Source organism: Cydia pomonella, chromosome 3, assembly GCF_033807575.1.
Source record: "Cydia pomonella isolate Wapato2018A chromosome 3, ilCydPomo1, whole genome shotgun sequence".
NCBI lineage: Eukaryota > Metazoa > Arthropoda > Insecta > Lepidoptera > Tortricidae > Cydia > Cydia pomonella.
In genome coordinates, this window is record NC_084705.1 from 30,765,262 (window position 1) to 30,791,765 (window position 26,504).

Consider the following 26,504-nt stretch of genomic DNA (forward strand, 5'->3'; position numbering starts at 1 on the left):
AATGGGTGTAATTCAGTCAATCAGAATGAGCCGGGCGAAGTAAGGAACGAGAAGTTAAATAGGATGGATAGGGGAACGAAAAAAGTTGCTTCCATACAATCGAAGTTACTCGCTCAAAAATTATAATGAAGTTTTTGACTTGATTTAATATGAAGTTTTTCCTAAAACAGTGGTAGAGAGATTTTTTCTATCTTTTCGTTTTTTTAGAAATATTCAAAATGGGAGAAAGTGGCATAAAGCAGTGGCAGTGTCATTAGAGTCTAATATGGCGCGTAAGACCATTGCGAGTACGCTATGATAATGATTTAACTTTTTTTTTGTTTTGTTAATACGCTTATGAATCTTAGCGAGATCTACACAGCTCACAGATCCACTGTTTAAGACGGAAGTATATACCACGTGACAGTCCATATAAAAGGAGAAAACGTATTTCCACTTCTAAATAATTTCCATTCGTCATGATTTTTTAGTATGTTATTGACACAATGAAAAACTAGGTTTATAGATTTTCTTTTTTTTTTCAAATTTCGCAACACATTTTTTTTAAAGTGACACCTATAAACCTAGAATATATTATACTGAAGCGATCGACATCAAAATAAAAGTGATTTGTTAAGATTTTAGTTAGTGGAAAACGTTTTCTCCCTAAATGGAATTTCAAAGTTATTTCCCTAGGATTGCAAAGCTATTCTACCCTCTTAAGTTTTGAAAAATTATGTTTCATTAAAACGTTGTCAACGTCAATGACCATTGTAATAAAAATTCTCACCTTTTCCATTAATATGTAGGTGTATTTAAGGAGACAACCCCCATTAATGCATCAAAATCAAAGTGATTTGTTAAGAGTTAGTTAGTGAAAAATGTATTCTCCCTAAATGGAATTTCATAGAAAAAGTACCGTTATTTCGCTAGGATCGCAAAGCTATTTTACCCTCTTGAGTTTTGAAAAATTATGTCTCATTAAAACGGTGTCAACGTCAACGACCATTGTAATAAATTTTCTGTGTATTTAAGGAGATAACCCCCATTAATGCATCAAAATCAAAGTGATTTGTTAAGAGTTAGTTAGTGAAAAACGTATTCTCCCTAAATGGAATTTCATAGAAAAAGTACCGTTATTTCGCTAGGATCGCAAAGCTTTAAAAAAGTCTTAAGTCTTAAGTTTTGAAAAATTATGTCTCTTTAAAACGGTGTCAACATCAATGACCATTGTAATAAAATTTCTCACCTTTTCCATTAATATGTGGGTGTATTTAAGGAGACAAGCCCCATTAATGCATCTCACGTACAATGGAGCCATATCCTTCTGCAGACTCCTATATCACTGTAAATAATAAACATGAAAGTAGGAACAAACATATACAAACACACACTCGTCATAAACAGTGCAAATTTATGACGAGTCTTTTAGAGATCATGTAATATAAAGAGTTCAATAAAAAGTATTGCTTTGTAATAAATATTTTTTTATTTCTAAACACAAACAAGACCCATTACATTACATAATATAACAAAAACGTAGAAAGTATAAAGTGCCACGAAATGGTCTCATCTCAGCATGTTGCTGGTGGCTTCCAGCGCTCTCATCTTCCGATTTGGGACATACCATAGAGAAATGAATACCTAAGCTTAGAATACTTACTCCACAGTCCACACATGGCTTTCTATACTTATTAATTAAATTAAATTAAATAAATATTTATTTCATAATTAAATTTCCATATTATATTATATTAGTAACTTAGTACCTAATATACTAAACCTATATTAATAACTATTTTATTTTATAATATAATATATAAAATTTAATAATAAGTTGTGTGAGAGTAATGATATAACGTGTTATTAATACGTTTTTAACTCACTGAAAACTTGATGTTATTAAGCTTTAATGTTTTGAATATAGGTTTTAGCGAAGCTTGCTTAAAACTTCTTATAAATGGGTTTATCTATATATGCAGTGATAAAGATAGTTTATTATTCAAGTATGCATATTACAATGCGCTTATGAACGTCAAATAAAGCTATACTGGCTCTAACCCTACACCTCTGACCCGATAAGATTTAAATCTTCCTTCATTGGAGAAGGTTATCCCAATAAACTCGGCAGGACACATCTTTTCAAAACATTACATCTTATAATTAACATGCATTAAATAAGAAAAAATATAATTTAAATCAATATAAAATTCATGCATTTACATACAGTCGGTACTTCTCTTTATAGGAATTTGATTTAAAATATACAGGGTGGCACTTAACTATGGTATTTGCTGAAAGTATAGTGTTATCTAATTAATTTTGAATCAAATTATTATCATTTTAAAGCTAGGTTAAGTAAAACAAAAAGACATTAACAAACGTTTTATTATAGGTGACAACCCTGCCGCTATAAAGTTACTATTTACATTTGCACATGACACATATCAATCACTTCACATACCTAAAACAATTTTACACAATTTACATGCGATGTTCAAAAGTACCGCCATGTCTTAAAGTTTTGTGCTACTTGGGAGGTCGCCAACGGCGTGGACCAATCCACTGACGCCCGAAAAGTTCAGTTAGTTTACGTCGCACTTCATCGTGGAATGAGCTGGTGCTCCATCTTTTTGGTACCAGATAAGTTGTCTTTCGGCCAATGGCAAATCTTCGAGATAATCATAAAGCTCCGTATCTAAGAGGTTCCTGTATCCCACTCTATTGAGAGTTGGTGGTAAAAACACAGGCCCTATAATGGTGTTTCCGTGAATTGCCGCCCAAACGTTCACTGACCAACGATATTGGTGTCCTGTATAACGATATTCGAACAGGTTTTCTTCAGCATAGACATGCTCGTTACGTCGATTCCACATTCCGTTTCGTGTGAACAAACTTTCGTCGGTCCAAATTACGCGTTTGAGAAACTCTCCATCGTCCGCCAACCTTTCCAAAAGCCACCGACAATATGCTTCCCGGACAGGACAGTCTCTAGGAAGCAAAGCCTGAACCTTTTGAATTTTGTACGGGTGACGGCCGGCACGTTTTAATATTCGTAGTATTTTTGTATCATTCGTTTCAAAATGTCGGCCCACCTGTCTAGAACTTGCTCTTGGATTTTGATCGAAGTATCGCAGTACCCTCTCTTCAAATCGCACAGCATGCTGCACAACGCGTCCACCGCGTTGGTCGTCCTGCCCTGTTCGTGGTACGATGTTCCTATTGTTGGTAACACGATCAATAGCACGCAAAATTGTCATATGCCCCGTTGGATGGGGTGGTGGGTACCTGTTTCGGTACTGGCGTAAGGCTTCGGCGGCATTGTAATTGCACTCCGCGTACAAAAAAAGCAAATTTAAATAACCTCTAGCATTCAATTGAGGCATTTTGAGATAATTTTAATACCATATCAGATATTTTGCCAATGACAACGTCAACTGTATTCAATCAATCGTCAAGCAAAAAACTGGCCAGTATTATTAAGTCTTAAAAAGGTTCGTCGCTACATGATAGCTTTGTTACTCTTTTAAATATTCTTGACGAAGATATTTTACAATTTAAACATTAGATTAACTTGTCAATAAATTATAAAATTGTAACAAAAACTAAGTAGCAAGTATAAGTGTAGTCCGGCAAACCAAATGTCAGTAATTAATAAGAACGTAAAAAATACCATCATTCTAAACAACATATCTTTTTTTAGAATGATGGTACTAGAAAATAAAGAGACAGTATGATTTTGTTTGTCTTTAGTTGAAATGAGTTACTTCCTTGCCAAACTATAATAGCAAAATTTGGTTGGTTTAACCTTTTTGTTTATTATTCATAATCGGCAATCTCGTCCTGTCAATTCCTACACATGTATAGACAATATGTCATTTATTTTGCAGTGACATGTAATTGTCATTTTTTTATTTTTGATACTAAAGGTCATTGAACTTATTTTCAAGAGGTCATTGCCCGCTCAACTTGCTAGGGTTGAAACAGGCGGATTTTTGCACTAAAGTTTAATAAGATTTATCTCGTAAACGGTAAAGAATATTAACATAGTTTATTGGTAAAAAATAAAGCTCTTAGGGTGAACCATACCCCGTTTTTGTAAAAGTTCTTCATTCTGTTCCACGCGGTATATCTATGCATAAAATCATACAAATAGGTAGCTCTTTCAGAAAACATCGAATTCTTACAAAACGGATGTGAGCAGCTTACTCATTTCTCTTTAAAAATAGCTGTTTCTTTATATACATATGTTATCAAAATTAGGTACCTATCTGGGCCAATATAGCTTTATCTATTTTAACGTAAGATGATTACACACAAAACGATGATTTGTACTTACTTTTTTTTGACCTTATTTCTGGTTCTTATTGCGTTTTCGTATAATTCAGCGGTCTTTGATGTTTGTGTTATCATTTCAATAAGTAACTTAAAATATGAATAAAATAATTATCATATATTTGAACTAGTAATATTTCAATACTATTAGAAGTATTAGAACAAATTAAGTATTTTCATTTGTTTTTATTTCAAGTAGAAACACTACTATATAAAATATAAAAAATACTAATTAATTAATTTTCTTAGTATGACATTTATTTCAGTTTAGTAATAATTAATTCAATTCTGTCATCTCAAGCCAATTTTATATTATGGCTCATGATTAAATTATAATCAATTTGTCTCATTCAAATAAACCCTCTTTATCATCAATAGCCAATTTCAGACCAAAGATTAACAAAGCCTATTTTCTTGAAATACTTTCGTCCCACATACTTATTTAATATTGTTAATCCTACTTACATTATTTTGCTTCAGCAATAACGTGATTGGCGTTTGGCGACCTTTTGAAGTTTTGAATAAAGATACCGAAATAAATCTTTTATTTATATACGGAAAGTAAATGGAAACGTCTGGTGACACGCCTACTTACCCACAGGAAAAGTCGGTATAATATTTTTCCCGTACGATTCTGTTGAAGGTTATAATTAAGGTTGTGTGGACGGCAATTAACTGAGATAGAAAAATCTTAATGCGGTTCACAGAATACATCTACTTACCAAGTTTCAACAGTATAGTTCTTATAGTTTCGGAAAAAGACATGACGAATCCATAAGGGTTCCGTTTTTTGCCATTTGACTACGGAACCCTAAAAAATACCTCTGTATTATAAATAAATAAATAAAAATGATTTATATCAGGCCATTTGAGATCCATAATAGTGATAGTTACAGATTTAAAAAAGCGGCCAAGTGCGAGTCGGACTCGCGCATGAAGGGTTCCGTACAATTTAAGACGTATTAAAAAAAAATCTTCTTACTAGATCTTGTTCAACATTTTACCACTTTGGACACACATTTTACCACTTTGGAAGTGTCTCTCGCGCAAACTATTCAGTTTAGAAAAAAATGATATTAGGAACCTAACTATCATTTTTGAAGACCTATCCATAGATACCTTACACGTATATGTTTGATGAAAAAATTTTTTTTTTAATTTTATGACGTATTAAAAAAAACTACTCACTAGATCTCGTTCAAAACAATTTTCGGTGGAAGTTTGCATGGTAATGTATATCATATATTTTTTTTAGATTTTTCATTCTGTTATTTTAGAAGTTACAGGGGGGGGGACACACTTTTTTTCACTTTGGAAGGTTCTCTCGCGCAAACTATTCAGTTTAGAAAAAAATGATATTAGAAACATTAATATCATTTTTGAAGACCTATCCATAGATACCCCACACGTATGGGTATGATGAAATTTTTTTTTTATTTTTATTTCATGACGTATTAAAAAAAAAGCGGCCAAGTGCGAGTCGGACTCGCGCATGAAGGGTTCCGTACCATTTAAGACGTATTAAAAAAAAATCTACTTGCTAGATCTTGTTCAACATTTTACCACTTTGGACACACATTTTACCACTTTGGAACTGTCTCTCGCGCAAACTATTCAGTTTAGAAAAAAATGATGTTAGGAACCTAAATATCATTTTTGAAGACCTATCCATAGATACCCCACACGTATGGGTTTGATGAAAAAATTTTTTTTTTAATTTATTGACGTATTAAAAAAAAACTATTCACTAGATCTCGTTCAAACCAATTTTCGGTGAAAGTTTGCATGGTAATGTATATCATATATTTTTTTTAGATTTTTCATTCTGTTATTTTAGAAGTTACAGGGGGGGGGACACACATTTTTTCACTTTGGAAGTGTCTCTCGCGCAAACTATTCAGTTTAGAAAAAAATGATATTAGAAACCTAAATATCATTTTTGAAGACCTATCCATAGATGTACACGTATGGGTTTGATGAAAAAAAATTTTTTTTTAAATTTTTATGACGTATTAAAAAAAAACTACTTACTAGATCTCGTTCGAACCAATTTTCGGTGGAAGTTTGCATGGCAATGTATATCATATATTTTTTTTAGATTTTTCATTCTGTTATTTTAGAAGTTACGGGGGGGGGGGACACACTTTTTACCACTTTGGAAGTGTCTCTCGCGCAAACTTTTCAGTTTAGAAAAAAATGATATTAGAAACCTCAATATCATTTTTAAAGACCTATCCATAGATACCCCACACGCATGAGTTTGATGAAAAAAGATTTTTTGAGTTTCAGTTCTAAGTATGGGGAACCCCCAAAATTTATTGTTTTTTTCTATTTTTGTGTGAACATCATAATGCGGTTCATAGAATACATCTACTTACCAAGTTTGAACAGTATAGCTTTTATAGTTTCGGAAAAAAGTGGCTGTGACAGAATCGGACAGACAGACGGACATGACGAATCTATAATGGTTCCGTTTTTTGCCATTTGGCTACGGAACCCTAAAAACTAAGTAACAAAATACCTATACTTATTTGTTAAACATTTTAAACACAAAAAGAAATAGACATGAGTACGGTCAGTTCCGGCAAAACGAAGTAGGTTTTCATGTATATTTTTTTGGTTAAATTACTTACGAGTAGCTCTGCCAATAACTATCCCCACCTGTAGGGCTAAGATGGTCGGCTCTTTATCATTTGCCACCATACCTGTCACGTTCTAACAAGTATGTAAGCGCGAATACCTGACGCACCGCAATGCTTTGGTCGATAAAGATGTTAATATACACATGGATGGTGCTGTATGCTCTGTGTAAAACCTAGGCTTGAGGCAGTCAGGACCAAAGAACTAAAAGGAATGAAATCCCACAACGGACCGAAAGGAACTAGTTCATCTTAAGCGCTCTTAATCGGTCTCGGTCCTTTAGTTCAGTAGTTGGTACGTCGGAACACATAAAACATATAGAGGTGTCCCTCTCGCACACTAGATAACGACAGCCATGGAACGGATCGATTTAACTCTTTCCTTTCCTTCAGATCTCGAGATTTGCTCCTGAACTAAAGGAACTAAAAAAAGCGAACTAGTTCCTTTGACCGATTGACCGAGATCGGAGCGCTCTTTTTAAAGACCGAGCAGGCACAACTCTAAAACCCACTCACAGGCTGGTCGTGTCAAACCGAGTACCGAATTACCACACAACTTGTAGTTCAAAATCTTTCAAGTACTCTATTGACTGTTATTTTAATGTCGCAGTTCTGGGGCAAGATATTTTCATAAAGGAAAGAAAAACTTTAGAAAAATAAAAAAGCAGTGTATTGGTTCCGATACTTAATTACGCTTTGAAACTGTGAACCATACTTGTGGGTTTCGTTACTCTGTGAATGTAGCCTTCAACCTCTTTGAGTAATTAGTCTTAACGGAATGCCACAAAATAAACTTCATAATAACTTAATTTAATCTAAGCTTAAATCATCTAGGGAACAATTTTAACGAGGTACAATAGCGACATATCACAGATTCCAAAGAATTCTTGAGAGTAATCGATGTCGATAACACCTCGCATTGACCTGCCGGTCGAATGACGCTTGTTAAAATGGCGGCCAACTCTGCCCCATTTCTCACCTATTCTCCCCTTCAAAAAGAACTTATAAGCAAAGAAATATCTTATATCATATGACCTTTTAAAACTGCGCAGCTCGAAGGTACATTGAAACAGTAGTTCCATAGTAAATTGTTAGGAAACGTTCGGATTCTATACGAGGTCCCGATTTGTCTCAGACGAGTCCATTTACCATGAAAAGGTCACTCAATATATTGCTGTCCTACAAGCCTACTTTTCCGATTTTTGCATACGTATACACCGTTAATATTGAGAGAAACGACCGATGAATACATAATAATACCTATATGATTCTATTCTTATGGTAATGACGATGTAAAACCACGTAAATATTGCAAGATAGTATTTTTCCTTTTGTAGCGTTAGAGAAAATATACATTAGGGAACGAAATAAAAGATAGCTTTGTAAATATTGACTTTATTGTGGTATTCTAATGTCACTGGCTGGAATATTCGACATAAAATCGGAGCAAAGCATCTGCATGTCATGAATGTCAAATTTCTATAAAAATAATGATGTTTATAATTTAAAATGACGTTCCCTTTCTTTGTTACAAGCTTTTTTCTAACTTTCCCGGTTAGTGTGCATGTATGTAGGTATGTTTGTTTGAGTCAATTTTTTAAGCTAAATTTGACCCATTTCCCGGTTTCCGACTGAGCTGAAATTTTGCATACATATGTATGTCGGGTGACAATGTAATATTATGGTACCATCGAGCTGATCTGATGATGGAGAAAGGAGGTGGTTATGGGAACTCTGTGATAAAACATCGCATCCTAATTTTGTTTGGGGTTTTTAGAATTGTCTTGATGAGTATTAGTTGCCTGTGGAACGAAAGTACCTACATTCAGCGTTAAAAGCAAGTACCAAAAATTGAATTTTTGCCCAATACTTATTCTATTCAACTTGGTGTAAGTGTACCTACTTATTATGCTCTCTGAGAACTAAGAAGAAATAAGTATACCGAATACAGCTTTCTTACCGAAATCATTAAAATATTGTTGTTTTAGTCATATACTAAGCTATTACAATTGTTTGTAAGAAATCGTACTCGCACTATAAATTTAGCTATAAATCAAGTAGGTAAGCAATAACTTACTTATCAATGTTGGAGGGTAGAATAAGTTTTCTGCCAACAAACTGCTATGCAGTTTGGCAGATAAGTGATCATAGCCGATGTAACTTAAAAAGCGCTGGTGGCTTAGCGGTAAGAGCGTGCGACTTGCAATCCGGAGGTTGCGGGTTCAAACCCCGGCTCGTACCAATGAGTTTTTCAGAACTTATGTACGAAATATCATTTGATATTTACCAGTCGCTTTTCGGTGAAGGAAAACATCGTGAGGAAACCGGACTAATCCCAACAAGGCCTAGTTTACCCTCTGGGTTGGAAGGTCAGAAGGCAGTCGCTTTCGTAAAAACTAGTGCCTACGCCAAATCTTGGGATTAGTTGTCAAGCGGACCCCAGGTTCCCATGAGCCGTGGCAAAATGCCGGGACAACGCGAGGAAGAAGAAGGAGAAGAGCCGATGTAACTTCTCTTTTATAAAAAAAAAAAACAATATGGGGATATTCGCCGATGCCCGTACGGATGACTTTTACGCTATTATATATACGAGCGGCATCTCTAATCTCTATTGCATAGATTGCAAGGTAACCAACGCTCACCTAAACGCATTTATCGTCTGAGTAGACTATCCACTGATGAGGCGTTGGAACCTATAGGGATTATCACTTTTTTTTATGGTAGAGATGGCAGACGGATCACCTGTGTATGTGTACCATGGTAAGTAATTACCGCCGCCCATGGACACCTGCAACACCAGAGGGGTTGTAAGTGCGTTGCCGGCCTTTAAGATGTGAGTACGCTCTTTTCTTGAAGGTCGTATCGGGCCGGAAATACCGCAGGCGACATTTTATTTAGTTATTTACTGTAATTTTCTGCCACCAGAGGGCAGCACTATCACATAATGTAAACCATTGAGTAACTATTACTGCCTTAAACAGTTTTTTGAGAAGTTTTCATTATGACATAGATGCATTTTGCGGCGGTTTGTTTACACAGGCCTGGAAACGCAAATTGATATTTAGTTATCTGCCCGCGTGCATATCGTTCACGCTTCGTGGCGAACGGAATGCAACTGTCACAGTCGCACTAATACAGAGGAGTGATAGAGAGAGATGACTACGCTACACTACGGAGCGTTAGGGCTTACGCTAGCTGACGCGGGTGAACGGAGCGCACGAGCGGGTTAACGAAAAATAGTATGAGCCATGGGGACCTATACATCTCCAAACTTAATGTATTAACCGTGGAGACTATACGTCTCTGTCATACTGTATAATAAATTTGACTTGGTACATACTAGTTATGTATTCTGTAGCATTAGTTTATGAAACTGCTAGTTTAACAGTCCAGACGCGGTTTATTTATTTAGTATAAATTTTATTTTGACACTTGGAGAGACTTTACACCTCCAAATTTTATTAGTATTAGTACTCTGACATTGGGGACCTTTTACATCTCCAGATTTAATGTGTTTTTAACCATAGAGACTATACATCTCTTTTGTATTGTAGTAATTATTTATTTTAAGATTATTATAATGTAATGTTTACCCAGGTATTGGCTGTTGTATTTATAAATGTTGTTATGTATTTTTCATGTCACTATATGATGTTACTATAAATGTTGTATTGACTTGTAAAAGAGCCCTTGAGGCCTACTTGCAGAATACATTTTGAATTTTGAGCAACGCTAACTGAAGCGGACGCGTGCGGCGGATTTCACCTACAAATAGCACCCGCGTGCGTGCGCACGCGGCGGGTGTCCGCGTCAGCTAGTGTAGGCCCTTAATGATTGTAACGGTGACTACGCGGGCTGTTTCGTTATCACTCGAAAATTCAAGAGTGATAGAGAAGCAGATAACGAAACCTACATTTTCGTATTTTGAGGTAGGTCCTTAGTACGTGCTAGAGGCGCCCCCTACGCAGTTTTGCGTAATATCCCATATTGCACACACCCACATTTTTATATTTATTGTAAAGTTGTGTACAAAGACGTGAACAACCTACAACGTAATCACATAACGGACTTAATTTTCTGATATTGTATTAAGTATTTATAATTACGTAATTAAATCTCTCATAAAATAGTATGTGCAGCGCAATTGTTAACTGAAAACCCCTAGCTAATTATAACAATGCTCATTGCACTCTCTGATAAAGGAATACGTGATACATTTGCATATTTCCATTTCGTTCATATGATGGTACGCTCCCTTGAGACGAGTACACAAAGCAACTTCATTAGCTTGTTCGTTGAAGCACAAAAAACCATCGGGAGCGGTGGCCATAAAGTATGGAACATAGTAAAGAAAACGTTAACCCGCTTGGGTAGGATGCTTTGAGCTGTAAAAAACTTGTTATACGCATCGTATTTTGAATAAGTTTTAATTTTCGTTATAAATCATCAGATCTTTCTTCTATAAATAGCTTCACAATTCTGTAGATTTTTCCTTTAGTTTGTATTTTGCAGATTGTTTTTATACATTCGTACGGCCTCCTAGCCAGGTAGTGACCCTGCCGACGAATCTGGTGATTCCGTTGTGTATTCATCACAAATATTTATTCTCGAGGTATGGATGTTTTCTATGTATTTATGTAATATTAAGTATTTATAAATATCGTCGTCTATTACCCACGACTTGTGTAAGATTTTCCTGTAATATAATAAGTTCCTCCTGAGTGTGTGTGTGTGTGTGTGTGTGTGTGTGTGTGTGTGCTGTGCGCATAAGTGGCTCCTCTGATGTTGCTTATGTCCATGGGCGGCGATGACTGCTTCCCATCAGGCTCGTCTGCTCGTTTGCTACATTAAAAAAAAATCTTTTATCGATCTATATCATTATTGCTGATGTGCTGATCGAAAGTTTCCATAATTGCAAAATAACCAGCGTAAGCAATACGGAAATTGTGCTTTGTTGGTAAATAAATTAAAAATATATATTTTAAAAATTGAGACTCTTTTTTTTTATGGAAAAATTTCCACATAATTTCAGAGTGTTATATATTAGAAACATCGCATTTTGATTAAGGGAAAAGTATTTTAAATGCTGCTAGCATCTACGGCACCATGCCGCATGGGGATAGTTTTTAGTACTTTATTTTAAGACTAGTATTATTTATTTTTAGATCAAGGTTTTTAGTTTTTAGTATACTAAATAAACTATTTATAAGTAATATTAAATTAAAATAAATATCATATTTGATTATAAATATGCTATATGTTAAAGAAGAAAGGGTGCTGAATAAAAACTACCTTTTAAGCACATTGGCTTAAAAATATCAGTATACTAAGTTAATTGTTATTAATAGCGACACAAATTGATACGAGTTTCAAAAATGCCTTAAAAAAGACGAAATATGAAGATTATCATCGTTAAAACGTCAAATTCAGACTCTTTATTTCAAACAGGGAAACGAAATAATATACCAGAGACCTTAGAAAATATTTTTAAAGTAGTATTTTTATTTGTCGAATTTTGAATGAGAAATCTGGGAACAACAAAACGCTTTTGTGGTGCTAAAATATATCCGACTGACACTTGTAATTTTCGTGCTCGATTTATAACAAAGATGCATAGAGATATCGATCCCTAACACTGTTTTCTTCTTTTTCCTAGTTTCTATACACTTGTTTCTTTTTACTTCCAAAGAGAATTTCCTGTTCCATAAAAATCTGTGCCATTTTAATTTCCTACCATTTATCGATGAAAGGTTCCCGCCGCGCGCCTGGCGCGCCGGTGCAGAGAAATTCCCTTATTTAAATAGTTGTAAAGTCACCTCAGTAATGAGGGATTGAAGCGGTGACGTCAGTTGGGTACCTGCACAAACGTGGTGTGGTTAGCTTTATAATTAATAGTTCTGTTAACTTTAAGATCCGCAGCAAGCTCGATTCTCCATACAAATGTTACTTAGGCTCGCATCTTAAAACGACTAGCTAGATTAAAAGATATGATAAAGATAGAGATAGTTTATTATACAAGTAGGCATATTACAGTGTGCTTATGATCGTCAAATAAAGCTACACCGGCTCTAACCCTACACCTCTGACCCGAGAAGATTTAAATCCCCCCCTCAATTGGAGGAGGGTATCCCAATATTGATATCAAATATCAAATATCAAACATTTATTCAGCAAATAAGCCACAGGGGCACTTTTACATGTCCATTTTTACAAACAATAAATTAAAAAAAAAACAATTACAAATATCGAATCTATGAAATAATAAATACTTTATTAGAGATGTATACTGTCTCTAAAAGTCAAATTACACAAAAAAAACTATGATAAAAAAATAAAACCATAAAATACTAAAATTCTTTAGAGATGTATAAGTCTCTAAGTGTCAGAGATAAAATATAAAAATATATATTAAATTATCCTTAGAGATGTAGAGGGTCGCCAAGGCTTGAATTCTTATATAAATAATTAAAAGACAAAAAAATTAAAACAGACAAGAACCGAATGAAGTGTCTCACGTTAATGTCACTCAAAAGTAAAGTTACATACTTTAACATAACCTGTACCCCGTGTAAGCTTAAACAGACCGACCTCCACAAACAGGCAAGAAACTCGGCGGGACACATCTTTTCAAAACATTACATATTATAATTAACATGCATTAAATAATTACTCTGAAACTGTGTACTTACAGTAGGATAAGGTATATATATCTAAGCCTGTAATTAGTTTATATAGCTAAAGATACCATGATTTAAAAAAATTTAGTTTTTTATACAAACATCGTGAGGAAACCGGACTAATCCCAACAAGGCCTAGTTTACCCTCTGGGTTGGAAGGGCAGATGGCAGTCGCATTCGTAAAAATTATTAGTGCCTACGCCAAATCTTGGGATTAGTTGTCAAGCGGACCCCAGGCTCCCATGAGCCGTGGCAAAATGCCGGGACAACGCGAGGAAGAAGAAGATACAAAGATTGTTTATACTGTTTTATTTGGTTTATAAGCTGGTATATAAACTAATTACCTACAGGCATAGATATAGCTATTATGATTAGTGTTATGTGCAGAGTTTCATTACAATTCAACACGTAGTTTTAAAATGAGAACGTAACTCCGTTTGTATGGGAAGGTGAAGTTCGGCTGAGCTTAGTGCGGACTCTTAAGAGGCAAGTACTTCAACTTCAACTTCAAATATTTGCTAAAAATGCACGAACATAATAGATGTTATTGTCATACATAATCGATTTGGTATGAGCGCATTCAGAAAATATAAAACCATACATATTTACTACATATTTACAGATATGAGTTACCACGTGATTGTCCATTAAAAAAAGAGAAAACGTTTTTCCACTTCTAGTTTTTTTCGATTCTCCATGATTCTTTCACGATGAAAACTGGGTTAATAGGTTTTCCTTTTTTTCAAAATTTACAATACAAGTTTTTTGAAATTGAAACCTATAAACCTAAAATATATTGTGGGGAAACGATCGAGATCAAAATCAAAGTAAATATTTAGAAGTGGAAAAACGTATTCTCTTTTTGTATGAGTACGTGCTATAATTATCTCTTAAAGTCTGCCCTTGCAAATATAGTAAAAAAAAAAATCGGACATTATTACACAAATTGACTAAGTCCCACAGTAAGCTCAATAAGGCTTGTGTTGAGGGTACTTAGACAACGATATATATAATATATAAATATTTATAAATACTTAAATAAATAGAAAACAACCATGACTCAGGAACAAAATATCTATGCTCATCGCACTAATAAATGCCCTTACCAGGATTTGAACCCGGGACCATCAGCTTACTAGGTAGAGTCACTACCCACTAGGCCAAACCGGTCGTCGGCCAGTTCTGTTTAGTTTCCTGGTGATTTTTTTCGTTATTGCACTTGATCAAAACATGTAATAGTAGGTACATTGTGCAACGAGGGGGGTAAGTGCAATATTGCAGTAACAATATTCTTACCCCCCGAATTATACACGTTTTTCATCATACTTGTGAAAAAAAAGCTAAATTTTAAGCGAAATAATTATTAAATGGTGACACTTCAAATATTCGTCCGCCATATTGTCATTCTTTGACAGATTAGGAATCGAAGGCACAGACCTATCCGACGTTCAGCCACAATTGAAAATTGTGTAAAAGTACTTCCAACGGCTATTAAATTAATCAAGTTAATTCGTATGAATTAGTAAAAAAAATATAACTCACTAGGGTGTAATAGCTTTTCTTTTCACAATACATAATTCCCGCGGGAGCAATATAAGCCTTTGTCCTTCAGCACACCTGCGTGAAATAAGATCTTTTTCGAGCAAGTGTGATGAAAAAGTTCAATATAAAAACTATGGTTTTGTGTAAGCCCCCGCTTAATAATTGACACATAGGTTTGGAGTCATGCACATTTATTGTATTTTTAAATCGTTTGAGTCTTTCCTGTAGACATTGCAAATTAAAAATAATCTAAAGCTGGCTGCACAGGCAGGATAAATTTTTCACGACTTGAGACTCATATAAATCGTTTACTTTTATTGTGTGTCCACAAAAGTGGCCCTTTTTCTGAAATATGTTTAACCATTTTAAGCGTATTTTGAAGAGCAAAATTTATAAGGAAGAAAAAAATATTTCACTTTAACTTCTCGAAAACAATGTATCTTACCAATAAAAAAACTGGAATGAATTACAAAAAAAAGCAACCCACCAATTCAAATCGCCTAAAAGTCCCTCTTTTATTTGATTGATGAAATAAGACTAAACCAACAATTTTGCATTAATAAATTACTTAAAAGGTTTTAAAAAGGGAAAACCTTTAATAATAAAATCTAAACAAAAAAGCTTGAATCGAAAATAAATGTTTACTTTTAATTTAATTACACACAGTGAACGATAGCTTCAATCTTTCCTTTTGTTTCTCAACAGGGCCGATTTTTCGTCGATTGTAAATTGCAACATTTTCCTATTAAGGAAAGAGATGGAGTGATAGGAGCTGGAGCAGGTGCAAAAGGGAGACTGTAACGTTTGTTTTTCGCGCGAATCTATCTAATCTATCTAGACTGATCGACCATTAGGCGGGTATTTGCGCGGACCGTAACTTACGGGCCTTATTTGGGTTTGAAGTATAATTTATCGTCTTCAATTCCATCCGTAAAGGAAAGGTTAAGCAATAAATTGGGCACAGCTGCGTTACGGACATAAGCTTGGAATTAGGTAACAAAAGAGCCGATTTGCGAACGTTTCGCGACTATTTGTTATACCAACAGAATTGGGAAGTATTGCTTGGTTTTTGCAAAGAACGATCTTCGATTTGGGGTAATTTATAGGTTCATTATTGTTTTCGTATACAGGAGGGCGCTTAATGGGCGCGGAAAAGATGGAAAGGCTGTTAATATGTCTATCTTAGGCCCAAAATAGATTCTTGATTAGGGTATTAATTCAGCGAGTACCTATTGTACTTATTGCAATTTAATTGAATCAAATCATTTGCTTGAAGCTTTTCTCTCATTTTGTTTAATAATGATAATAAAATATATAAATATTATAGGGACATTTTTAACTAACAAGGAAAGATACCCAACTGTCCAGTTCCGATGTGATTTATATTTATGTTATAGAGTAGTCTAAAATAACAGACACGTATTTTTTTTAGCGGCCCAAACTCAACCTATTGAGAGAAAGCTTTCCTCCAAAGTACTAAAAATGTACTAAATCTTCTAATTTCTATAGAAAGTAATGCTCAAGCAACTTGCTAGTTAATGGCTGGTTTGAGTATATGTTTGAGTGCAGGAAAAAATAATGAGCACGTGTTTTGTTATTTAATTTTTTTTTTTGTACTTTGGAGGACAATTTTTCCGAATAGATTGAGTTTGGGCAGCTAAAAAAAATACGTGTCTGTTATTTTAGACTACTCTATAACATATATAAATATAAATCAAATCGGAACCGGACAGTTGGGTACCTTTCCTTGTAAGTCCCACAGTAAGCCAAGACGGCTTGTGTTGTGGGTACTCAAACAACGATATATATATAATACAAACACTTAAATACATAGAAAACATCCATGACGAGCTCAGGGACAAATAGCAGTGTTTGAAGGTATTCATGCCTGTTGAATTTGATTCTAATACATTTTAGACTAATAGTTACATATAATACGCTAACGTTTTTTTTTTTACTTTAGCGTGGGTTAGTTGTATTTAGAACAAATGCGACTACTATTACTATAGAAGATATGTTAATAGAACAAAAACATTGGGACAAAACTTGGTGTATTTAACATTCGTTTTATTATTGCTATCGTCTGCGATGATAAATATTAATACGTTGGTAAAGTACGCGAGAAAAATGTCCGTTAAGGATCTTTTATTTCGCAAATAGCATTTTTATCTAGTACCACGTTGAAGCCCAGATCACGCCCGATATCGGAACTAGGGGCCGACGCGCTTGAGATTTTAATCCCGATTGGCGCTGGGCGAAGAAAAATCTTGAAATAGAAGGCTTGAAATAATAAAATACCTAACGGATTTTGTATCAGTTAGGGCGAGACTATATAAATAGTTGGATTTATTTTGGTATTAATGCCAGGTGAATTTAGGATTGAGCTTTAAATATATTTTATGAATAAATTAGAATTATTTACTTAACCTTTAATATCTTGGGTGATTTAATTGTTCAAGATTGCTCTGCACTCTGACAGATTGATTGATCTGCGGGAGTTGACATATTCAACGATAGACCAGAACAGTTTAAAAGAAAGGCGATGAAATATGTTGGCTCACTGGATATCACAAGTAATTCGCCACAGATTCACAGATGACTTAAAAATACTTAATAAAATATTTATATAAAATATTTGTATATAAGTAGTTAATAATTGTTATCAACTATTTAGATACCATCATCCTAGTTGTACGAATAGCATTAGTTAATGTAATGTACTGGTACTAATTAATTTAACCGTAAGATTACTGCATGTTCACTGGTAGAAGACACTTATATAAGATGTGGTTACCTATAATTAGATAAGCATCAGTCCTGATTTTCATATAGATTTAAGAGCATGTAAGATGTATTATCTGTTGGAAATCCTAAAAAAAAAAAAGATATTTTGTGATGTTTGAAAAACGAACAATTCACTTAAGCTTATATGAATTCTAAACTAAATGTTCATCGTATGCTGGAACTGGCATTGAACGTAAAAAATACAATGCTATTTAGTTTCAACAAAATATAACGGAGGAAAAAATCACAATTTGAATTGCAAGTGGATATTTCCATTTTGTTTCGTATATTTTTGTTGAAAAGTAGGTACGTATAAATATCATGGTTAAATATTAATATAATAATAATAATAATTAAGCCTGTATACGTCCCACTGCTGGGCACAGGCCTCCTCTCATGCGCGAGAGGGCTCGGGCTATAGTCCCCACGCTAGCCCAATGCGGATTGGGGTCTTCACATACACCTTTGAATTTCTTCGCAGATGTATGCAGGTTTCCTCACGATGTTTTCCTTCACCGAAAAGCTAGTGGTAAATATCAAATGATATTTCGTACATAAGTTCCGAAAAACTCATTGGTACGAGCCAGGATTTGAACCCACGACCTCCGGATTGAAAGTCGGACGTCATATCCACTCGGCCACCACCGGATCCAAATATTATTATATCTTAATTGCATACTGTGTTAAAAAGTCAACTGTCTCGATATGTTTTAAAATTGTTTATGTGTGTTTTTTTAATACTAAATAAAGCATAAGTGCAACCAAATTACTCAAAATATACGGCCTGATTCGAAGAATGAGATACGATAACGATAAGTTCTGATTTAGATATCATTTGTATGTCGTAGAATTGACAGAAGCAGCTCTATTCGGACAACCAATGTCACTTTGACGTTAGAAATGTCGTACATAGATCTCATTGTGATCACAGCGGAATCAAAATAAACGTCAATTTTGACATGTCGTTTTCAGCAAATAGGCCACAAGAGCACTTTTCCATGTCAAACTTTTACAAGCAATAAAAATAACCAAAAACCGGGCAAGTGCGAGTCGGACACGCGCACGCAGGGTTCCGTACCATTATTTATAAAACGGGAAAAAAAAATATGTTTGTTGTATGGGAGCCCCCCTTAAATATTTATTTTATTCTGTTTTTAGTACAGAAATACATCGTCTGTGAAAATTGCAACTAGCTATCACGGTTCATGAGATACAGCCTGGTGACAGACGGACGGACGGACGGGCGGACGGACGGACGGACGGACGGACAGACAGACAGACAGCGAAGTCTCAGTAATAGGGTCCCGTTTGACCCTTTGGGTACGGAAACGTTTTTAGTACAGAAATACATCGTCTGTGAAAATTTCAACTGTCTAGCTATCACGGTTAATGAGATACAGCCTGGTGACAGACGGACGGACGAACAGACAGCGAAGTCTCAGTAATAGGGTCCCGTTTGACCCTTTGGGTACGGAACCCTAAAAATTACAATTTGCGGCGTTCGCGGCAGTGACCCTGGGGCTGTGGAGTCGTGGCGTGAAAAGGGCTGATTGAGACTACAGTTGACCCTAGGGCTGGCTCATTCCTAGGCCAAAGAATAGGCATAGCTATTCAGTGTGGGCCCCAGATGCGTTGAGACGACGACATCAAAAGGACTGCGGGGAAGAAGTGGCTCCAGGTCGCACAGAACCGTGACGAGTGGCATAAAATGAAGGAGGCCTACACCCAAAGGGTAGAGAAGGGCTAAAGAAGAAGAAGAAGAGATTCAGCGTGGGAATATGGCCAGCCTTATGGGCACCCTTCCGCAGGGGTCAGATCTAGGGGACCTAAGATAGGTGTGTATAAGTTTTTTTTAGTTCATAGGGGAGAGTCGGCTATATCGTACCGTATATTGTTTTCCCACTAAACAACTTAGTTTATTTACACATAATGCACCAAACAGTGCTCTAATTAAGCTCAATAATCTAATCGGTTATGGCATATGACTACCATCGAACAAAAGAGAGAAGAAATATATTTTACAGTACATATGGGGCTACTTTTTAGCACTAGTGCGAGAAGTAGCATATTACGTTACTGTGTCGAACATTTAAAGGGCCATATGTACTGTAAAACGTTGTACGATACATGTGCGAATAGGTAATTCGCAACTCGTGTCGATTTAAAACACTCCCTTCGGTCGTGTTTTAATTTATCGCCACTCGTTTCGAATTTCCTATTTTTCGCACTTGTATCGTAATGTACTATTACAGTACATATGGGGCTACTTTATAGCACTAGTGCGAGAAGTAGCATATTATGTTACTGTGTCGAACATTTAAAGGGCCATATGTACTGTAAAACGTTGTACGATACATGTGCGAATAGGTAATTCGCAACTCGTGTCGATTTAAAACACTCCCTTCGGTCGTGTTTTAATTTATCGCCACTCGTTTCGAATTTCCTATTTTTCGCACTTGTATCGTAATGTACTATTTCGTTGGACTTGATCTAACTTTTAATGTGTATTTGTAATACCTTAACTTATGGTCAAGATAAGTTAAAAGTACCAAATCAAAAGTATATTATTATAAATATAAACGGGTTTACTATGTAGGTGTTAAAAATTGTCTAGTTTTTAGACTTTGGTTATTATACTGATTATTTAATAAAAATAGCTAGTCGTTGAAATCGTACTATGCATAGGTACGATTTAAACGACCAAGTATTTTTGAGTCGTGTAAGTATGATTTCGGATTCCCGTAATAAATATTTGTTATTCAAACCTAAAATAAGCAATAAACTTGCAAAACGTTTCATAGATACAATTTTACGGTGGTACGATTTAACCAACTGGCTAGATACATAAGTTATTGTAACACTATATGGAAATATTGGAAATAAAAATATTTCATTTCATTTCATATATCATCTATCGGAAGCGGTGGTAGCCGAGTGGATATGACGTTCGACTTTCAATCCGGAGGTCGTGGGTTCAAATCCTGGGTCGTACCAATGAGTTTTTCGGAACTTATGTACGAAATGTCATTTGATATTGACCGCTAGCTTTTCGGTGAAGGAAAACATCGTGAGGAAACCTGCATACATCTGCGAAGAAATTTAAAGGTGTATGTGAAATCCCCAATCTGCATTGGGCTAGCGTGGGGACTATAGCCCGAGCCCTCTCGCTCATGAGAGGGGAGGCCTGTACCCAGCAGTGGGACGTATAATAGGCTGAATTATTATTATTATTATTATTCATATATCATCTTAATCAGTTCAATGGCTTAAATGTGCAGAAGAGCGGAGTAAAGTAATAGACAGAGAGACAGACAGACAGATAAATATTAGTAGGGATTAATAATAATCAGTAACTCCATCGATCTAGGCAAAACAAGAACTACAATCCAGAAAGTACAATTGCCTACAATTCCGAGTAAGGATAACCAAAAAAATTGAGTACTAAAATAATTCGTTCTTGTAAAAATACTTTGGGAATCGCTCAAAGAACCAGCAAATTATTTTCCTGAATTGACTCTGTCTTTGCCTGACGGGTAGAAAAATCAATTGCTCTGTCTATTACTCCGTGAAGACTAGTCCCCGGAGCAATAAATATGGATTGAGACGTTTTCTCTTAGATAATGGATATTAGAAATCAGTAATAGTAGTTTCAAAGGGGCGCTATTCTGAACAGAAACAAGTAAGTAGTAGCTTATCCTATTTACTACGTGTGTTGCATTTTTTTTGCAAAATATACGCTACCGTCAAAAAGTTTAAGATCAAACACAGAATATGCAAATAAACAACATATTAATATTAAATTTGTTGAAAGAAAATACTTTGCAGTAGATTCCGAATCAGAATCAGAATTTATTAAAAAAGGCATACTTATATATAATAATAAAAAGTTATTTTCACAGTTTCTCATCGAAAAATCCTTGACGCTTTTCCACTACAGAGTAAACTTGACATTTTTTCTACAACTTTGTGTAGTAGCGTTTCTTGGCTTATGGATTTCCACTCATATTGCAGTATCTCCCATACAGTTTTTGCTGATGTCGGACATTGTTTTCCGACCCTAAGCTCGATCAGGTTAAGGTCTGGTGATTGTGGTGGACCATATCTTTTAACACTCTTTGCTGTTCTTTATTGGCTGTGTAGCCTCTACAGATCTTTACCGAATGCCTGAGATTGTTGTCTTCTTGCAAAACAAATCGGTTACTTTGTGTGTGTGTGTGTGTTCTTGAAAATGAAACTAAAAATTGTGTTTGGTCTGAAACTATTTGACGGTAATGTTTAAAGGGCTAATGAAGTTCATAAATTGACACATCATTCATCAAAATGTGCTTAGAAATATCGGGGTGTATTTTATAAATGTGTTTTTGGCGCGTATCTGTCATATACCTATATAATATTTCGTCGTTTTTACCCACAATACAAGCCTTATTGAACTTAAAAAAATATAATAATGTTATATTATAAACTCTAAAAAGTAATGCTACACGTCATAATAAAATGGTTAAACCTAAAGTTATTCCTAGTATCTACTGCACGTCTCCCGCATAGTTCAGATAAAATTTTAAAGGTATGTGCAAGTTATGCGGGTTCCATAATTCAAGATGGCTGACCTAACATGGCGGTACGTGGCGCTGAATACTGTATTTGCCGTTGTCTTTCGGTAACAATTGCCACTTGATCTTAGTCGCTAATTTTTTTTTTATAAGTTTGGTTTTCTCAAATATTTGAAATAAATATGTTTGACTTTGTGTTTATTACGATTTCTTTGTGACATTTTGTGGGTTCACTCAGAGTAATGAAATCAATAATTGTAACGGTCGTTGTTTAGATTTAGTTTTGAACAAATTAGTGGAGGGGTCGGAGGTGCGGGTGTGTGCGGCGACAGCGCCGCTTGTGCCGGTGGACGCGCACCACCCGCCGCTGGCGGTGTGCGTGCGCCCGCGCGTTCGGCGCGATGCTCGGCATACCCCGCAATGCAACAAGGAACCCGCCCCCGATATATCTCAATGGAACTTTAACAAAGCCGACTTTCAACTTTTATATTCAAAAATCGCTGCAGTTGACTGGACACCTTTGTTTAATTTAGATTTAGAAAAGAGTTTAATTTATTTCTACGATACTTTGAATTCTATAATAGAGGAGTGTGTTCCAAAAAAAAGACAAAAGAGGGGACTATCCAAATGCATCTATCCTGAGTGGTACACGAGTGAGATAATTCGGAATATCAAAGTTAAAGCTACCCTTCATAAAAAGTATAAATCTAGTAAATCAACCGTAGACTACGAAGCGTTTACTCAGTGCAGGGCTCGATTGAAAAATCTGATAAAACAAACGCATGAACATTATCAAGATCGGGTACAAAATCATATGGCAAGAGATCCTAAATCATTTTGGAATTATATTAAATCTAAAAGAAGGAGCAGAGGTACGAAAACAATATTAATGAATGGAGAACCTTTGTCCAGTGAACAAGTAAGTACTGAATTTGCTAGGTTTTTTCACTCCGTATACAGCGTGGAGAAGCCAAAGTTGGAGGTTAGCGCCGCAATAGTGGCAGCGGGCACTGAGAACAGCGCGGCGCGGGTTCATGTTGACAGGCTAGATTTACAGGACGTGCGGCGAGCCCTTAAACAACTTAAGCCAAAAAAATCCTCTGGCCCGGATGGTATTCCCTCGTACGTATTTAGGGACTGTAGAATGGTGCTGGTGGAGCCGCTATTGCACATCTTTAACCTCTGTCTTAAGCTAGAAGTATTCCCAGAAATTTGGAAAATTACTCGAGTGATACCGGTACCGAAAGGTGGATCTGGAGATAAGGCAGAGGATTATAGACCGGTAGCGGTTCTGTCGACACCGGCAAAGGTATTTGAATCGGCTATTCACAAACGAGTATATGAGCAGGTGAGCGCGCAGCTCGCGGATGCGCAACACGGGTTTCGTCCGACACGAAGTACGGCCAGCAATCTTCTGAGTCACGTAGCGCAGATAATACCTATAGTAGATAGCGGGGGTCAAACCGATACTGCTTACTTTGACTTTAAAAAAGCTTTCGATCTCGTTGATAACGACGTGTTGTTGTCAAAGTTGGCAGGCTTCGGTTTTACCCCACACTTACTTAATTTTTTTGCAGACTATATGAGGGATAGACAGCAATATGTAGAATATGAAGGGCACAGGTCGAAACCTTATTTTACTAGATCAGGCGTGAGTCAGGGTAGCAATTTAGGGCCTCTCGAATTTTTATTAATGATAAACGACTTGCCTAAAACAGTAAAAGACGCTAAGTGTTTATTATTTGCGGATGATCTTAAGTTGTCTCTGGCCGTAAATAGTGGTGATGACTGTAAAACGTTGCAGGCGGATATCGACAGAGTCGTACAGTGGAGCCAGAAAAATCTTTTACAGTTTAATACCAAGAAATGTATGACTATCTCTTTCTCTCGGGCACGTACTCCCATTCAAAACAGTTATAAGGTAGATGGAGATTTAATGATTAGAGTCACAGAAGTAAGGGATCTAGGAGTTAGTTTTAACACTGAGTTAACGTTTCGAAAGCACATTTCGAACATTTGTAAAAAAGCATTCAGGAATCTAGGTTTTGTACTAAGGATGGCTAATGGATTCACAAATATGAAGGCTATAACATCTTTGTATAATGCGTTGGTCAGGAGCCAGCTAGAATACAATGCTGAAATATGGGCTCCACACGAAGCAAAGTATATTTTTATGTTAGAGCGGATACAGAATAAGTTTATTAGGTATATGTATATGAGGCAATACGGCGTATACCCGTTTTATCCGCTGATGTATCCGACATTGTTTATTTTAGGCATGGTCGGATACAATCAGTTGAAAGTCAGAAGGGAGCTAGCACTCGTTACATATATCTTTAAACTGCTTAGGGGAAAGATATACAATGCGGATATATTGGGGTCGGTGGGTATTTGTGTTCCGCGCTCTTGTGTGGCGCGCCGTCAGCCCGGGCTGCTGGCCGCGCCGCGCGGGCGCACCAAGTTGCTGCGCGAGGCGCCGATGACACGCGCCGTGCGTACCCTGAACATCATAGCCACACATATAGACCTATTTTCATGTACGATGAGTGAATTCACAAAAGTAGCTGTATTAACTCTTTGTTATATTGAATAGGTAGTATGTAGGTTAAAAAATTTAGTTGTTAGATATAGGTACTTGTTTTTTGTTTGTTTGTATATTTTATTTGTTGCTACATTATCGCATTGGGTACAGCCTGTAATGATAATTGTATGTGTGGAAAAAAAATAAAATAAAAAAATAAAAAAATTCAAAGTAAAGGATGTCCCGGAAGTAAAGAGACAACTTTCAAAGTGTTACTGTCTGAAAATTTTATTAAAACAATAGTAAAGTTTTGGTGTCATTGCTTCTATGGTTTCATTTTCTGTCATTTCAAGTGGGAGTTTCAATATTGCTTATTAGTTTTTCAAATTGAAGCATCAGAATATGAAGCACTTGCTAATAGGGTTTTTCACAATTGCCTTTATTTTACGAGTCTCATATTAAAATAGTACATTACGATACAAGTGCGAAAAATAGGAAATTCGAAACGAGTGGCGATAAATTAAAACACGACCGAAGGGAGTGTTTTAAATCGACACGAGTTGCGAATTACCTATTCGCACATGTATCGTACAACGTTTTACAGTACATATGGCCCTTTAAATGTTCGACACAGTAACATAATATGCTACTTCTCGCACTAGTGCTATAAAGTAGCCCCATATGTACTGTAAAAGATATATTCAAACACTTTCTTCACAGTAAATAAGCTAATGAACCCACACGGAGCCAGAGTAGAGAGTACCTCTTACAGATAAATACATTATAATACATGTAACCAGAAGTAAATCGTTTATTACTTCATGAGGAAGGAGTGGACAGGCATTGTTCCATAAAAAAGCCACGCTTGCAATTTTAGTTAAAGGATAAGGATAGGATTTTCAATAGTACCTAGATCCAATATCTATTCTCGCGAGAAAAGAAACCTAACTTACTTCGCTAAAAATAATTGAAACTTTCCTTCTTCGAGTTTAATTTGCGAGACTTTTGTAGCAAAGAAAATAACGAGTCAACTTAATTGTAAAGGAACTTTCTGGTATTAAAACGACATTTTATCACAGACACGTTTTGAATTTAAATGTCAGCGAGGAAGTGTGTCACACCAGTGTGGTTTAGAAAATTGTAACGAAAGGAACCTTTTAGGCGAACTTCAACTGCTTAAAATAAATGTCTTTTTATATCTACGTTACGTTTGCTACAATATCGTAACGCTTTTCCGGTTTTTAAAATATTATGTTTATAAATAGAGGTTAAAGAAGTGATAGTCATATTTCATCTATAGTTTGTCAACTATTTTTATAAAAGTGAACGTTTTTATTCTTCGATTTAGGCATATTACAATGTAGGTATGAATATCAGAAAATACTACCAGTTTTTACCCTATACCACAATGTCAGTCAGAATCTAACAGCAGTATTGTTCTAACCCTATACCACAGCCCTGAGAAGATACCGCTGCA